Source organism: Staurois parvus, unplaced genomic scaffold, assembly GCF_062004578.1.
Source record: "Staurois parvus isolate SC_StPar_1 unplaced genomic scaffold, SC_StPar_1.0 ptg001091l, whole genome shotgun sequence".
Classification (NCBI taxonomy): Eukaryota; Metazoa; Chordata; class Amphibia; order Anura; family Ranidae; genus Staurois; species Staurois parvus.
Window position 1 is genome coordinate 585,669 of NW_028318887.1, and position 15,595 is coordinate 601,263.

At 39.0% G+C, this 15,595-nt stretch overlaps 1 protein-coding gene across 5 annotated transcripts in view; it reads left to right on the forward strand.

The window, feature by feature from the left end:
* CNIH2 (cornichon family AMPA receptor auxiliary protein 2) overlaps window positions 1-15,595 on the forward strand; it is a 181,421-nt gene that overhangs the window by 26,732 nt on the left and 139,094 nt on the right. The window lies entirely within an intron of this gene.

The window sequence follows — 15,595 nt, forward strand, 5'->3', positions numbered from 1 at the left end:
ATGAAGATATATCTAATGGGCCCAATATATATACTTTGGTTCTTTTTATGAAAAAGTATTCCAGAGCTTTAACTGTACATACTCTATATTGCCAAAAGTATTGGGACACCCCTCCAAATCATTGGATTCAGGCGTTCCAATCACCTCCATGGTCACAGGTGTATAAAATCAAGCACCTAGGCATGTAGACTGCTTCTGCAAACATCTGTGAAAGAATGGGTTGCTCCATCCATGAAATTTCCTTGCTACTAAACATGCCACGGTCAACTGTTAGTGGTATTATAACAAAGTGAAAGCTACTGGGAACAACAGCAACTCCCCCATGAAGTGGTAGGCCACGTAAAATGACAGAGTGGGGTCAGGCATGTTGAAGCGCACAGTGCGCAGAAGTTGCCAACTGTCTTCAGATTCAATAGCCAAAGACCTCCAATCTTTGTGTGGCCTTCAGTTTAGCAGAACAACAGTGTAGAGAGAGCTTCATGGAATGGCTTTCCATGACTGAGCAGCTGCATCCAAGCCGTACATCACCAAGTGCAATGCAAAGTATCGGATGCAGTGGTGTAAAGCACGCCACCACTGGACTCTAGAGTAGTGAAGACTTGTTCTCTGGAGTGATGAACCACCCTTCTCTGTCTGGCAATCCAATGGACGTGTCTGGGTTTGGCGGTTGCCAGGAGAACAGCACTTGCACTGCATTGTGCCAAGTGTAAAATTTGGTGGAAGGGGGTTATGGTGCGGGGTTGTCTTTCAGGGGTTGGGCTTGGCCCCTTAGTTCCAGTGAATGGAACTTTTAAGGCGTCAACATACCAAGACATTTTGGACAATTTCATGCTCCCAGCTTTGTGGGAACTCTCGGCTTACTGACTTTGATTGACAGTAGCAGGAGCCAATGGCTAACACTGCTGTATCAGCCAATGAGTAGGGAAAGACCAAGGAAAGTTAAAGCTCTTGTGCACATCGCTAGATCGAGATGGGGCTCACTTAAGTTTTAGGGGGGACTGGGAAGGTTGCTGCACACAGAAGGTTTTTTTACTTTCATGCATTGAATAGATAAAAGTAAAAACATTGAGCTTTTACAACCACTTTTTTTTAAACTCAGTTTATGGAAAAAATTGCACATACAAATTATACTTGTCAAACCAACACAGTGGAAATGTACTATGCAGCAGATAGTGTATACAAAGGGAATAGTCACAGCTCTTGAGTATCAAAGCCTGTAAATTCCACACATTTCACAGCAACAAATAGATACATCATTGTATATGCACAAGCTGAAAAATCAAACAAGAACAAAAAAACTTACATTAAACAAGTAACAAAAAAGAAACAAAAAAAAATCGATAGTAGGAGATAAGAATACTGCACACAGAATACTGCACACATGTATGTTATTAGACTGAGTGTTTTCACCCAGGCGCCCAGCACCATAACAAGTTACTAAAGGAAAAAGAAGGGTACAATGTTAGTAGTTGTCCTAAAACAATTGAGTACTGTCTGTGATACTTTTTTTAAATATAAAAAAAGTCAGGAGTCAGAGACCAAATGTAGAAGAGAGTCACTGGTGTCTTGTGTGTCCAGCCAGGGTCCCCAGAGTCTAGTAAACTTCCCTGGATACCCTCTCACCTCATAATTTAGCTTATAAACTGGGAGGTTCTGATTAATTAAATGTTTCCACAAACCAATGTGCATGGGGTCAGAACGTATCCAGTATAATGGTCTTCCTGGCATAATAGAGCAATATTCGTAAGAATATTTTAGCTTTAGCAGTCACTTCAATATCATCAAATACCCCGAGAAGACACCACGTAGGACTATAGACATTAGGAAGAGCAAAATTAACTGAAATAAATACTGTAATCTCAGCCCAAAATGGTCTGACCTTAATGCACAACCAAAACATATGCATAAAGTCATCTTGTTCTGACTCACATTTATGACATGTGGGGGTGGCACGTTTGCACATAAGAAATAAATGCTTAGGTGTATAATACATTATGTGTAAGTATCTCAGTTGTATGAGCTTGTCCCTAGCAGAGATTACAGTTTCAGGATATGAGGCATACACCTCCCCCCAGTCATCTGGAGAGAGGTCCGGGATATCCACCAGCCACCTTTCTTGTACTTTAGTTAGCTGGGAGGAAGGTCTGTCCAGTAGTGAGGAGTAATAGGTAGAAATAAGTCATGTGTGATTAGATGAAAGAAGTGCACATTTAGAATTACTTAAATGCTCCTCCCAGGATCCCAGCTGTGCCTCTGCCGCGTGCCATAATTGTAAGTACCTGAAGTGCCACCCCAGGGGGATATGTAGCTCTCTCTGCAAGTGTATAAAGTTTTAAATACAACCCCTTGATATAACTGATGAAGATAGGTTAAACCGTACCTAGCCCAATTCAGACTATCTGGTAAATTGTAGAAGTGTGGCAAACGTGGATTAAACCATAATGGCTGCTTGGGGGAACAGAGGTGCTTAGCTTCATCTAAAATATTTAAGCAGTGGTTGTAAATGTTCAGATAGGCCTTTAGAGTTACCGTCCCTGTGGTAATGTTATTGGGAACCTTCAAGTTAGTGAACAGCCTCCGTAAATTAATGTTTGTAGACCTGCCCGGAATAAAGCCAGTTTGATCAGATTTTATCAGATGGGAAACTACCGAGTTCAATCTGGTGGCAAGAATTTTGGATATGATCTTAAGATCTGTGTTAATTAAGGATATTGGGTGGTAGGACTCACAATATTGGGGATCTTTACTTCACAACCACTTTACGTTTCGCAAGGCTTGTGAATTTTAGCTTGTATTGGATCTCAGTCCTGTAATAATTATTCAAGGAAGCATGCATCCAATTTATATGCATTGAATTATTAATAATCCAAGTTATCTAATAATGTGCACATTATCACTTCATCCATCTGTGCCCAGGCATCTTCAAAACACAAACAACCAAAATAATTAATGCGAGCAAAGGGGTGCACAAATGTGTGCTCGTAAATCCACAGGTTGTCTAACATGTCTAAATTTTACAGTCCATGAGTGCAATTGCATATTACATCAAATACTAGATAAGTGTCTGAATGAATGTAGCCCACATGTACTGTATGTGTCCATAAGAGATGGATAATATCCATCAGGATATGAGGGTTTGGGTTAAATATGACTAAACCATAAACTTCACTCCTTCACTGATTATGGTCAGTTGTATGAGGGTCCAAAGGTTATAGGCTTCATAAAATATTGCACAGGAGCACATGTATTAGGGGGTTCCACATTTTTACTGCTTTCTGCAATCTAAGGTTAAACCTCTTTTTTTTCTGACCTCAAATTATGGCCATGTGTCCTCTTCAGGGACCTTAGAGTAAACAGTTTATTATAGTTACTGGAGTTAACAGTGATATGTTTGTATGTTGTATATGTATACCCCCTAAGTGCCTCTTCATCAGAATGAATAACTGTAATCTATATAATTGATCCTCATAGCGGAGATCCTCTAATCCCCTAATAAATTTTGTTGCCCCTCGCTGAGCTCTTTCTGATTCAGCAATGTCTTTCCTGGGGACTGGTGACCAAAACTGAATTGCATATTCAAGTTGAGTTCAAATCAGAATTTTATAAAGGGGTAGAGTTGTTGATTTATCTGTTGAATGTATACCCTTTTTAATGCATGAGATTATTTTGCTAGATTTGTTACAGCAGTTAGGTATCACATGCTATTGGTAAGTCTGTGCTCTACAAAAAGCCCAGATTCTTTTTCATCACTGTTTCTTCCAGTGGAGCCCCTTCTAATGTGTATTTTTTATGTGTATTTTTGGCAACCAAGTGCATGAATTTACATTTATCAATATTGAACTTCATTTTATCAAAGTTTTCCTGTAACATTGTCATATGCTGTGCCAAAGTTCCTCTGCATAAATCATCAGCAATTGTTGAAACTGAACTCCTAAAGTGGTTCTAAAGGAAAAGGTTTTTTTACCTTAATGCATTGTATGCATTAAAGTGAAAAAAAACCTTCGGGTGCAGCCCCTTTCTCAGTCCCCCTTATACTTACCTGAGCCTCATCTTGATCCGGCTATGTGCATGAGAGCCGCTGCTCTCTCTGTCCTCACTGGCTTACAAGAGCCTTGCTATTGGGGACACTAGGCAGCTCTGTGCACAACCATTGCACAGAGCAAGTAAGTATGACATGTTTGATATATTTTTTTTTTAATTACAACCTTTCAAATCACTTTAAAGTAGAACTAAAGGCAAAACGTTTCATGTTGGATAGAGTAAGGGAATGTTATAATACCTATCGTTGCAAATATTTCCCTTTACTTCCTGTCCTTTAGCCAAAACATAAAGTGAGAAGAAATCCATCCAAAGTGAGGGAACCCCTGGTTGTCACCAAGATCACCAGAACTAGTGTATATTCCCCTATTCCTGTTCTAGTGACAACCCAACTCAAAAATTAAGGTTTACTTTCACGTTCACTTTTGATGATAACAGTAAGCAGGACAAACAGAGATGATTTCCCTAACAGGGGCACAGACAACAGTAAAAACCTGTCAGGGGTCTCAATTCCTCTCCATTCTATACCAAACTAAGAAAAAAACGTTTTGTATTTAGTTATTCTTTAATTTCAACCTCAATATAACTAATACATATATTGTACAGCATTGGCACCAAGACAGAAGCCCTGGGGACAACACTCACAACTTTAGATCACAAGGAGAATGAGTCATTTCTAACTAATCTTTGGATCCATTCATATAACCACTTTCCAACTCATGTACATATAATTTCATCAACTCCAACTGACCTTACTTTATAAATTAAGCATTTATGTGGTACAGTATCAAAAGCTTTAGAAAAATCAATAGAAATGATACCCACTAAATTTTCACCATTCAATTTTTCACTTACTTCCTCATAGAACAAAAACAAGTTGGTCTGACAAGAACAGTATTTCATAAATCCTTGCTGGTTGTCACTTATGATACCTTTATTATAATCAAATTCCTGTACAGAGTACCTTACATAATAATGATGTTAGGCTGACTGATCTCTAGTTTTCTGGTATACAGAAATTGGTACCACATTTGCCCTACGCCAATCGGTCAGTACCATTCCAGTCAATAAAGTATCTTTAAAATTTGTAAATAGCTGCTGGGCTATAACTGAGCTATGTCCCCTAAGGACTCATTGGTATGAGCCATCTTGATTTGGTGATTTGTTTACATTAAGTTTCGCTAGTCACTTTTTTACCTGGTTTTCTGTCAGCCACAGATGTACTTTTGATGAAACATTATTAGTATTACTGTTACAACTGTTAATCCCATCTTTAAACCAAGTATGTGCGCAAATATCCATGTTATTCAGAGAGGTCATTGGCTTTTATACCACTGGCTTTACAAAGGGAAGTTTTATACTTCTATCCAGCTTCATGCACTTGGCAGCAGGTGATGTACAGCAATGTTTCTATTTACACGTTAGGCTGTTAATTTAATTTGTGAATTTTGTAAATGGTCACTCTGCTTGTGGCTAGTGGTGGCATGTCTAATATACTGTAAAAAATTATGACATTTTGTTTTTTTTAGCTTACTAACCTCAATGCTTCTTATTGTAAACAACAGTGCACTGCAGTATCTTCTTGCTGCAGTTGCCACTATATTTTTTTTTCATATTTTTTGAACGTTTTGCAGTGTACCATCACTAATATTCGCTTATTACATGATGGTTAAGCTGTCACAAATTTTTATCATCCTTTATCTTCTTTTATCATCTTAGAATGACTTAATTATTGCCACACACATGCAGTTACCTTGTGGTTCTTTGTAATAGCTGGAGAAGCCTTTTTGTGTAGCCCTTTGATCCTAAACACACTTTACCACTAAGAGCCTCAACATCTGCTGCTTAGAAATAAATCTCAATCTCCTAATGATAAGCCCCACCCACCTACTACCCCAATTTCTAGTGAGAGAGCCTTAATGACCAATAAAGAATAGTGGGATGACAAAAAGGGTGTAGTCTTCTGACCCCAGACACACCCTATAACTAGGGCCCCCCACTTTGCTACATAGAAGCAATCTCAATCAACTAAAGATAAGTCTTACCCACCTGCCACTCCAGTGTCCAAAAAAGGATCAGATAAATTACCAATGAAAGATAGTGAAATAGTAAATATGGTGTAGCCCTTAAAAAGTAACAAATTAAAGTAACTTACTATCACTGTATAGATAGAATGACCCCCTAATGTTTGAGTTGGTCTGTGAATGTGTTATTCTCATGTGATGGAATTCTTTCAACTGCCCGTTTATTTAAAAAAAACAAATAGTAGTACTCAGCAGCAGAGATGAACAAACTGATCTGGATTAATTTTTTGGGGCATTAGTTGATACCATCCTAGAATCTATAAATTGCAAACTTTAATCTGAACCCTACTGAAGTAGATAGGGTCAAATCTTAAAAATAAATTCTGGATATTTTCAAGGCTTACAGGCAATAATTTTCAAACAAAGGTCATGGGGATGAAAATAACAAGTTTAAAATACTGTTGTATGCCACTTCAATGGAGACATGAGAAAATAAAAATGTTTTCTAATACATGCTTGAGATGTGCCTTTAATCTATGGACAGAATTATGAATTAGTAGAGCTACATTCACAGGGGAGATTTGTGTGAATGGGAGTGGCAGGAATAAACTGATTCCTGCTGCTGTGTTGAGTGGATAGGTGTAGCCGATGAGCTTGTTGTCAGCGTCCACAGCTATTCGTGGCTGTTTGCACAGCCAGAGATTACTTGAGGGTCTATTTATTTAAAAATTTGCTTTGTGAATGCCTTAGCATTCATACAAGTGTAACAAACAATACCCATAATGTTTGTAAACTGTGTAATAGTTTCCTTGTTTTCTGTTGCTGGGCAAAGGTAATATTTCTTGAAATATGACTAAAGGCAAAACTTGTTTTTTAGTTTTGGATAGAGTGCAAAGGGATTAGAACACCTGCCAGTTTTAATGCTGTCTATGCCCCCATTAGGAAGATTCACCCTCTCTGTTTATCCTGTTTACTATTATCATTGAAATTGAAAGTAAAAGAAAATCCCAAATTTTGGGTTGTCCTCAGAAAAGTAATAGAGTGGAAATCTTCCAATGAGGACACTAGTTGTGGTGGGCTGGGGGTCTCCAAGGAATTCCCTTAATTAACAGGAAATTCCTCTCACTTCCTGTTTGGCTATGGGACAGGAAGTGAAAGGAAATCTCCACAATGGGACATGGATGGCAAAAAAAACAAATCTGACAAGGATATAACCCCCCTTCCCCTCCTTGCTCTATACACAATTAAAAAAGTTTGCCTATAGTTCTACTTTAATATTCAGCCTTAAAAGAAAAATAGCTATAAGAACAGTTGACCATGAGAGTTAACATTCACCAAGAGAAAATAGCCTAACACTATGAGCCAAGAACATTGGGCTAGGATGGGAAATGATATGAGGGAAATAATATGAGGAAGACTTCTGTACTATGTACAGTCTTTGGTTAATCTAAATGGAACAACTAAACAAATGGGTGTTCGGTTGAAGGAACCTCCAGCTGCACGTGGCAAGTTCTTGGGTATATATGTAGCTAGCCAAGTACCTAAAGCGGAACTCCACCCAAAAGTTGAAGTTCCGCTTAAAAGACTGGTCCCCCGCTCCCTATGAACAATTGGCAACTTTGGAAGTGGGGAAAGCAGATACCCAATTTTGAAAGGTACCCGCTCCCACTACTACTCTGACCGCCTAGGCCAACGGAAGCAGAAGTCCTCCTCGCTACCTGCAGTCTGCAGGAGAGAACACACTGCTGGATCGTGGGACAGGCGAGTGGCTGTTTTTTAAAAGTCAACAGCTACATTTTTTTTATTTTTTTCAGAGGAGACTGAACAACCATTTTAACATATCCAAAAAAATCATCTATTTCTGCAAGATTAAAAATCTAGAAACATATTTTAGACAACACTATTTTCTCTGTTATTCTAAACTTGACAAATATGATTCACTTTTTGCCTTTGACCTAAAAAAATCTTTGCTTGTCTGAAACAATGACCAGATCCATCTATACTGAGAACTGCAACATAAGCAATGTCATCCCTTCATCTTCATAGAAAAATGCTGATATGAGTAATACAACGAGACAAGGAGGAAGACAAACTGCTTCATTTACTGGTTTCTTTCTATAGCATGCTTGTATCTGTCCTCTTTCAAAAAAGCAAAATAAATCTCCTTTGTTTCTTTGAATTTAAAAAAAATCTCCAACTACAGTATCTTTTTAAAGTTGATCTCTATTACTCTGACACCTTCTCTGCTCCATGGATCAGACTTCAATGATAATGCTTTGTTTTGGTGCTGCCTGGAATGGCATATACTGCTCAAAAAAATTAAAGGAACACTTTGAAAACACATCAGATCTCAATGGGGAAAAATATCATGCTGGATATCTATACTGATATGGACGGGGTAATGTGCTAGGAACGTAAGGATGCCCCATTGTTTCATGGAAATGAAAATTATCAACCTACAGAGGACTGAATTCAAAGACACCCGAAAATGAAAGTGAAAAAATGATGCAGCAGGCTAGTCCATTTTGCTGAGATTTCATTGCAGCGACTCAAAATGGTAGTTTGTATGGCCCGCATGTGCATGTATGCATGCCTGACAATGTCGGGGCATGCTCCTAATGAGACGATGGATGGTGTCCTGGGGTATTTCCTCCCAGATCTGGACCAGGGCATCACTGAGCTCCTGGACAGTCTGAGGTGCAACATGGCTGCATCGGATGGACTGAAACATGATATCCCAGAGGAGTTCTATTGGATTTAGGTCAGGTGAGCATGGAAGGAAAGTTGGACTCATATGGATAATTCCTGGCTTGCTGGCTCGGTCAAAAGAGTCACAGGGCTGTCGGCTGCTCTGTTTACAATTTCCTGCCCACACATTCAATATATATATATTGAATATACAGGCATATTGAATTCACTATTATACAGTATATTTTATGTCTTTTTGAACTTCCCTGCCAAAGGCTGAGATTTTTATACTGCATCCAACAAGGATGCACATTTGTGACTGTCATAAGCATATGGAATAATTGGTTTCTGCATCAACTTTAACATTCTGTGAAATAACCACAAATTATAGAAAGGCATTGTGAAGATACAGGAAATATTAATGTTTTGTCTTTCTATCCAATTTATTTATCGTTTTCAAAAATTGTGGGAGATGGGAGAGTCATAAAGATGTTTGACAGTGATTTAGAAAACTGAGATCCGCATTCAGTCTGGCATTTTTGCTTGTGTCAGACAGAATTATCATACGTAGTTCAAAGGTTTTCCTTTCCTGAATATTTTTTAAATTCTTTTTAAGAACCAAAACATTCATGTTATCCAAAGAATGGTCAAGTTGTGGCAAGTGGTGTCCCACAGATGTGTATGGATCATCTTCCTTATTTTATGTGTATATACGGCATATATAATGTGTATAGGAAGGTTCATTATTTTCTGTATTTCTGTCCTGTCTCCTCAATGTAATACTTGCATGGGTTGCTTTGAATGAGGTAAACCAAATTGTTGGAAATACAGCTGCATGAAACTGAAGGTTCCTTCTGTGTGTGTCAAACATTTTAATGAATTAATATGGCTGCAAAATTTGCAGTGTTTAGTGTTGCAAAGATTTGTTCTCTTTTTCAGTAAAATCATAAATGCTGTTTTGAAAATCCAATAAAACATCTTCCTATAATACAAGAGAAAAACAAATTTGAATGTATCTCTAGTAACCGGATACAGTCTAGCACTATAGGAGATATGAAATATTTAAAGTGGTTGTAAAGGTTGAACGAACATGGACCTGTACTCCCATAGCAGACAGCTTGCTATTGGGGGCACTGGTCAAGGGGGAGAAGCCACGAGTGCCAGCGGGGGGACCCAAGAAGAAGTGGATCAGGGCTGCTCTGTGCAAAACTATTGGTAAGTATGACATGTTATTTATTATCACTTTAGGAGCTACAACACAACATAACATAGGGCAAAACAAAGAAATATTCCCACAACCCTCAGTTTTGGCCTTCAGGCAACCACCCAAACTCAGACATAAATTAATCAGCAGGGATGATTCCACTATGGAATAGTGTCCCTTTCCTCTGTGTGTACAAACCTTTATGTATTATAAATAAAGAGTTAAAAAAAAATAATAATCAGCACAAACTTCATTCTGGTTACATGGACTCAAACAAAGGTAACCTTGCAAACTGTGCAGCCACATCAATCCATTAAAACGTTTCACGCATAGAAAAGGAACCTTCAGTGTTATAGTATCAAGCAACTGTGCTTCTAGTAATGTGGCGGACCTCATTCAGTGCAACAAGTGCCAACATGCATTTTACGGCGAGACGGGAGAAAAATTACAGAAATTAATGAATCTTCATAGAAACACCATAAAAGAACATAAGGAAGAGGATTACTTACACCTGTGGGCCATCATTTCTCACAACCAGACCATTCTATGGAAGACATTAATGTTTTGGTTTCTAATGAAAATTCTAAAAATACTCAGGAAAGGGAAACCTTTGAACTACTTATGATAATTGTGTTTGACACAAGCAAAAATAAAAGACTAAATGTGGACATCAGTTTTGTAAATCACTTGCAAACATTTTTATTACTTTCCTCCCTCTGCGACTCTTTCATCATTCCTCTCATTCTACAGCCGCCTTCTTTACTTGTTATGACCATGTTTCTTCATTTTAATTTTGTCTGTGTCTATGCAGAGTTCTTCTAAAGCCTTGTTAGCTTGCTTGATTCATTCATGAAGTAGAAAAAAATACTCTTGCAGTGGGCCCCCACTGTCATAGACTGGAGTCTGTCCCACTAGGAAGAGGCTCACTAGAAATTGGTACTGGTGCTGCATGGAGACACAGGCCACAGAGGAGAATTGAATTATATTGGTAACCTGAGGGTCACCAAGGGACATTGTTTTCTTGAGCCTCAGGGTGACATTGGGTGACACCGGATACAGTCTACTCCTAGGATTCAGTAGGAACAGAGTAAAAGCAAATTCAGCAGAGGTGAGAGCACTGAGAAGGGCCAAGTTGCAGGGTATAATGAGCCGCAAGAGCACCCTGCGAGGTGTGATGGATTAGTTGACCGTTTCCAGGCTGGCATCCTCTGATTCCACTGAGCGAGAAGCACAGTAAGAGTCTCTGGAAGCTCTGGAGTGCTGGGATCACATGAGTACGATGGTTCTGAGATGACAGGAATACGGGTGAGAGTCTTTGGGAGCACAGGGGTCATGGATCACAGGAACACAGGAGTGAGAATCTCTGGGAGCACTAGGGTGCTGGGATCATGGGAACAAAGGTGATAATCTTTTGGAGCACTGGGGTGCTGGGATTACAAGAACCCAGAATACAGTGGTCACTGGTTGCACTAGGAGTCACGGAGGTTCACATGGGTCACAGAAGATGCTGGAAGCAGGAAAAATTAAACACGATGGGTAGCACAAGTGTGCATGGATCACAGAAGCTGATTGAAAGCAGAAACAATAGGGACTACAGGAGCAAGAGGGCTCACAGGAGACACCAAGGATGCAGAGGTGCACATGGGCAATGGATGTGAGAAGACAATAACAGCAGGTGCTTGGGAGGAACAGAAGGCTTGGCAGCTAGCATGTTGACACATTGCTAGAATGCCAAGCAACATGCTTGCTAGCTCTTCAAGATGGTGCCTGGTCTGGGATTGATTGTGGCACCAGCACAACCCAGAAGCCAGTGGTTGTATGTAAAGAAGAAAACCTTGCACTGGAGCATAGAGTAGGTTAGTGTGACACCTGAACTCATTAACTCCAGAGCACGGGTGTCAAACTGGCAGGCCTCAAGCTGTTGCCAAATTACAAGATCTGAGGCATGGCAAGATTGACAGTTATAAGCATTACTCCCGAAGGCAGAGGCATGATGGGACTTGCAGTTTCGCAACAGCTGGAGGGCTGCCAGTTTGACACCCCTGCTCTAGAGAAATAAGCTATATTACTTACTTTATGACACACTCTGGGCGTGTTCAGCCACACTCTGTTACCAGTCACCAAAGCCTCTTCTTTTCAGTGCTTCAGCCGGAGGTCGTACTCTGATGTTATCACATACTAGGCAGGACCTGCATTGTACATATGGACAGCCAGATCTCACCCACAATCAAGGGCACCAAAGAGAAAAGGAGAGAGGAATAAGGTAAGTGTTATAGGTTATTCCTCCCCCTAGACTTAACCAGCAAGTCACATCTTACAGTTCTGGGATTTCCTCCTGTAATGGTATTTTAAGAAGTCAACTGTCTACAATAAGGTAACCAATGGCATAGGTTCTCACAAATACGATATATAGTTGAAATATTTTTTCCCATTCCTGTGATAATAATGAACAGAATGCCAGATGAACATTGGAAACCTCTTGCTTGTTAATTTATTCCTTTATGCTCTTGGATAGTGCTACTCACTATTGGCAAAAAATAAGGCAAATTGATTATTCCCAGACATTTCTTTTGATTTTAGAGGACACTGCAGATTATGGGAGCATGTAATCCATTGAACGCTAAGAATAATGACTGACTTATTTAAATAGTGAGCCCAGCTGCAGTAATATACAGCTAATTCTGGAAAGCACATTCAATTGCTAAGCCTTTCATTTAGATTAGAGCAAGCTGGCTTGCATAAAATGGACACAGTAGGAGCACTGAATATATTCATAGCATATTTAAATACCATGTGTACCCATTTAATATTAACCTTTCCTACAAACTCATGGTCAACTAACACTACCTCCTAAGATCAGACACCGTGAATTATCTGTGTTTACCTGGTTCATTTGCCAGCAAATGTTCCTCACTGTGGCCTATGAATCCCCAATCTAGGTACAATTAGCAGGAAAATGTCCCACTATGCTTTATGACAAATATCCTAACCTGCCTGCTTTTAAGTGTGCCTTCCATCAGCCACACCAAAAATGTTCTCAGGCCAAATCATACCATTCTCTATGATAAACTGTAATCATTGTTCTGCTAAGCTGACTAATAAGAACTACATATGAAATGATTCAGGTATGTCAGAATTTGGCCATCCATGTGGATAAACTCCCAGCCTTTCCAAATTACTACAACTAGCACATGTAATTTATAAAGAACTACATTTCTCTGATTGCCCATTTTATATATATATATATATATATATATATATATAAAATATAGTGCTGTACAAGTGTTTTAGGCAGGTGTGAAGACATGCTGTTAAGTATGCATGCTTTCAAAATATACACTTTAATTTTTTTTTATCAATTTACAAAATGCAAAGTGAGTGAACAGAGGAAAAATCTAAATCAAGGCAATGTTTTGTGTGACTACCCTTTGGTTTCAAATCAGCATCAATTCTTACACTTGTACACTTTGTACACTTTCATAAAGTCAGGGAGTTTGTAGTTAAGAATCAGGTGTATGATTAATTAATTATACCATGCAGGTGCTAATGATCATCAATTTCATATGAAAATTTCATATTTCATAGGTTGAAACACAGTCATTAACTGAAGTAGAAACAGCTTTGTAGGAGTGGATGAGGTAAACTGGGTGAGGAACAGCCAAACTCTGCTACTAAGGTGAGGTTGTGGAAGACAGTTTCATGTCATAGGTCATAGACCAAGGCAAGACACAGCAACAGGACACAAGGTAGTTATACTGCATCAGCAAGTTCTCTCCTAGACAAAAATTTTAAAGGAGGCTGTGGTTTCAAGATGTACTGTTCAAGCTCTTTTGATGAAGTGCAACGAAACAGGCAAAGCTGAGGACCGTAGACGCAATGGTCAGCCAAAGAAAATGCAGCAGATGAAAGACACAACATGCTTATTTCCCTTAAACATCACAAGATGTCCAGCAGTGCCTTTAGCATAGAACTGGGGAAACCAGTGGAACCCAGGTAAACCCATTCACTCTCCGGAGAAATGTGGCCAAAAGTGGTCTTCATGGAAGTATTGCAGCCAGTTGGGATGCAGAAAAATGGCAGCAGGAGGTCTGAACTGATGAGTCAAAGTTGAAATATTTGGCTGTAGCAGGAGGCAGTTTGTTCACAAAAGTGCTGCAAAGTACAAAGTGAGTGTCTGCAGGCAACAGTGAAACATGATGGAGGTTCCTTACAAGTTTGGAGCTGCATTTCCACAAATGGAGTTGGAGATTTGGTGAGGATCAGTGGTGTGCTGAGAAATACATGTACATACTTATCTACCATGCCATATCAGCAGGGAAGTGTGCGATGGGCCTCAAATTTATCAGGACCAGGACAATAACCCCAAATATACAGTCAATATAATTAAGAGTTATTTTCAGTGTAAGGAAGAACAAGAAGTCCTGAAAGTGATGGTCTGGCCCCCACAGAGCTCTGATCTCAAAATCATCGAGTCTGTCTAGGGTTACATGAAGAGACAGAAGGATCTGAGGTAGCCTATATCCACAGAAGATCTGTGGTTAGTACTCCAAGATGTTTGAAACAAACTACCTGCTGAGTTCCTTCAAAGACTGATGATTTAATTTGGATTTCTGTTCTGTTCATTTACTATCCATTTTGTTAATTGATAAAAATAAACTATTAACACTTCTATTTCTGAAAGCATTCTTAATTTACAGCATTTTTTATGCACCTGCCTAAAACTTTTGCTCAGTAATAAATATATATATATATATATATATATATATATATGCACTCACCGGCCACTTTATTAGGTACACCTGTACAATTACTTGGTAGCACAAATTGCTAATCAGCTAATCACATAAAAGCAACTCAATGCATTTAGGCATGAGGTGAAGACCATTTGCTGAAGTTCAATCTGAGCATCAGAATGGGGGAGAAGAGAGATTTAAGTGACTTTGAATATGGCATGGCTGTTGGTACCGAACAGTCTGGTCTGAGTATTTCAAAAATTGCTGATCTACTGTGATTTTCACGCACAACCTCTCTAGGGTTTAGAAAGAATGGTCCAAAAATGAGAAAATATCCAGTGAGCGGAAGTTTTGTGGACAAAAATGCCTTGTTGATCTCAGAGGTCAGAGGAGAATGGGCAGACTGGTTGCTGCAACATTCAGAAGGTAGGGTCAGAATTTGGCATGAACAACATGAAAGCATGGATCCATCCTACCTTGTATCGACGGTTCAGGCTGGTGTTGGTATAATGGTGTGGGGGAAATTTTCTTGAAACTAGCAAGGTGTACCTAAAATATATATATATATATATATATATATATATATATATATTGGAAACAGTACAGACATTTGATAATATGAACATTTTACATGGATTCTGTATTTCAGAAAAGCATGTGTCGCATGCATCTTGTTCCTAGAAAAGAGAAAATCTATCTAAAGAAGAGAACTACTGAAGTAAATTTGCTCTGGGAGTTAGCCATCCAGGTTCCTTACACGCTGATCCTAAAAATTCCAGTACTAGCACAAAGCTCACAGATTGCTTGCCAAGCCCACTAGCCCGCTAGACCTTGCTTTTTCATTGATATATTTTCTCAGAAGTAAAACTGTAAGTATAAATTAAGTTCATTATCCCTTAAAGTGGTTG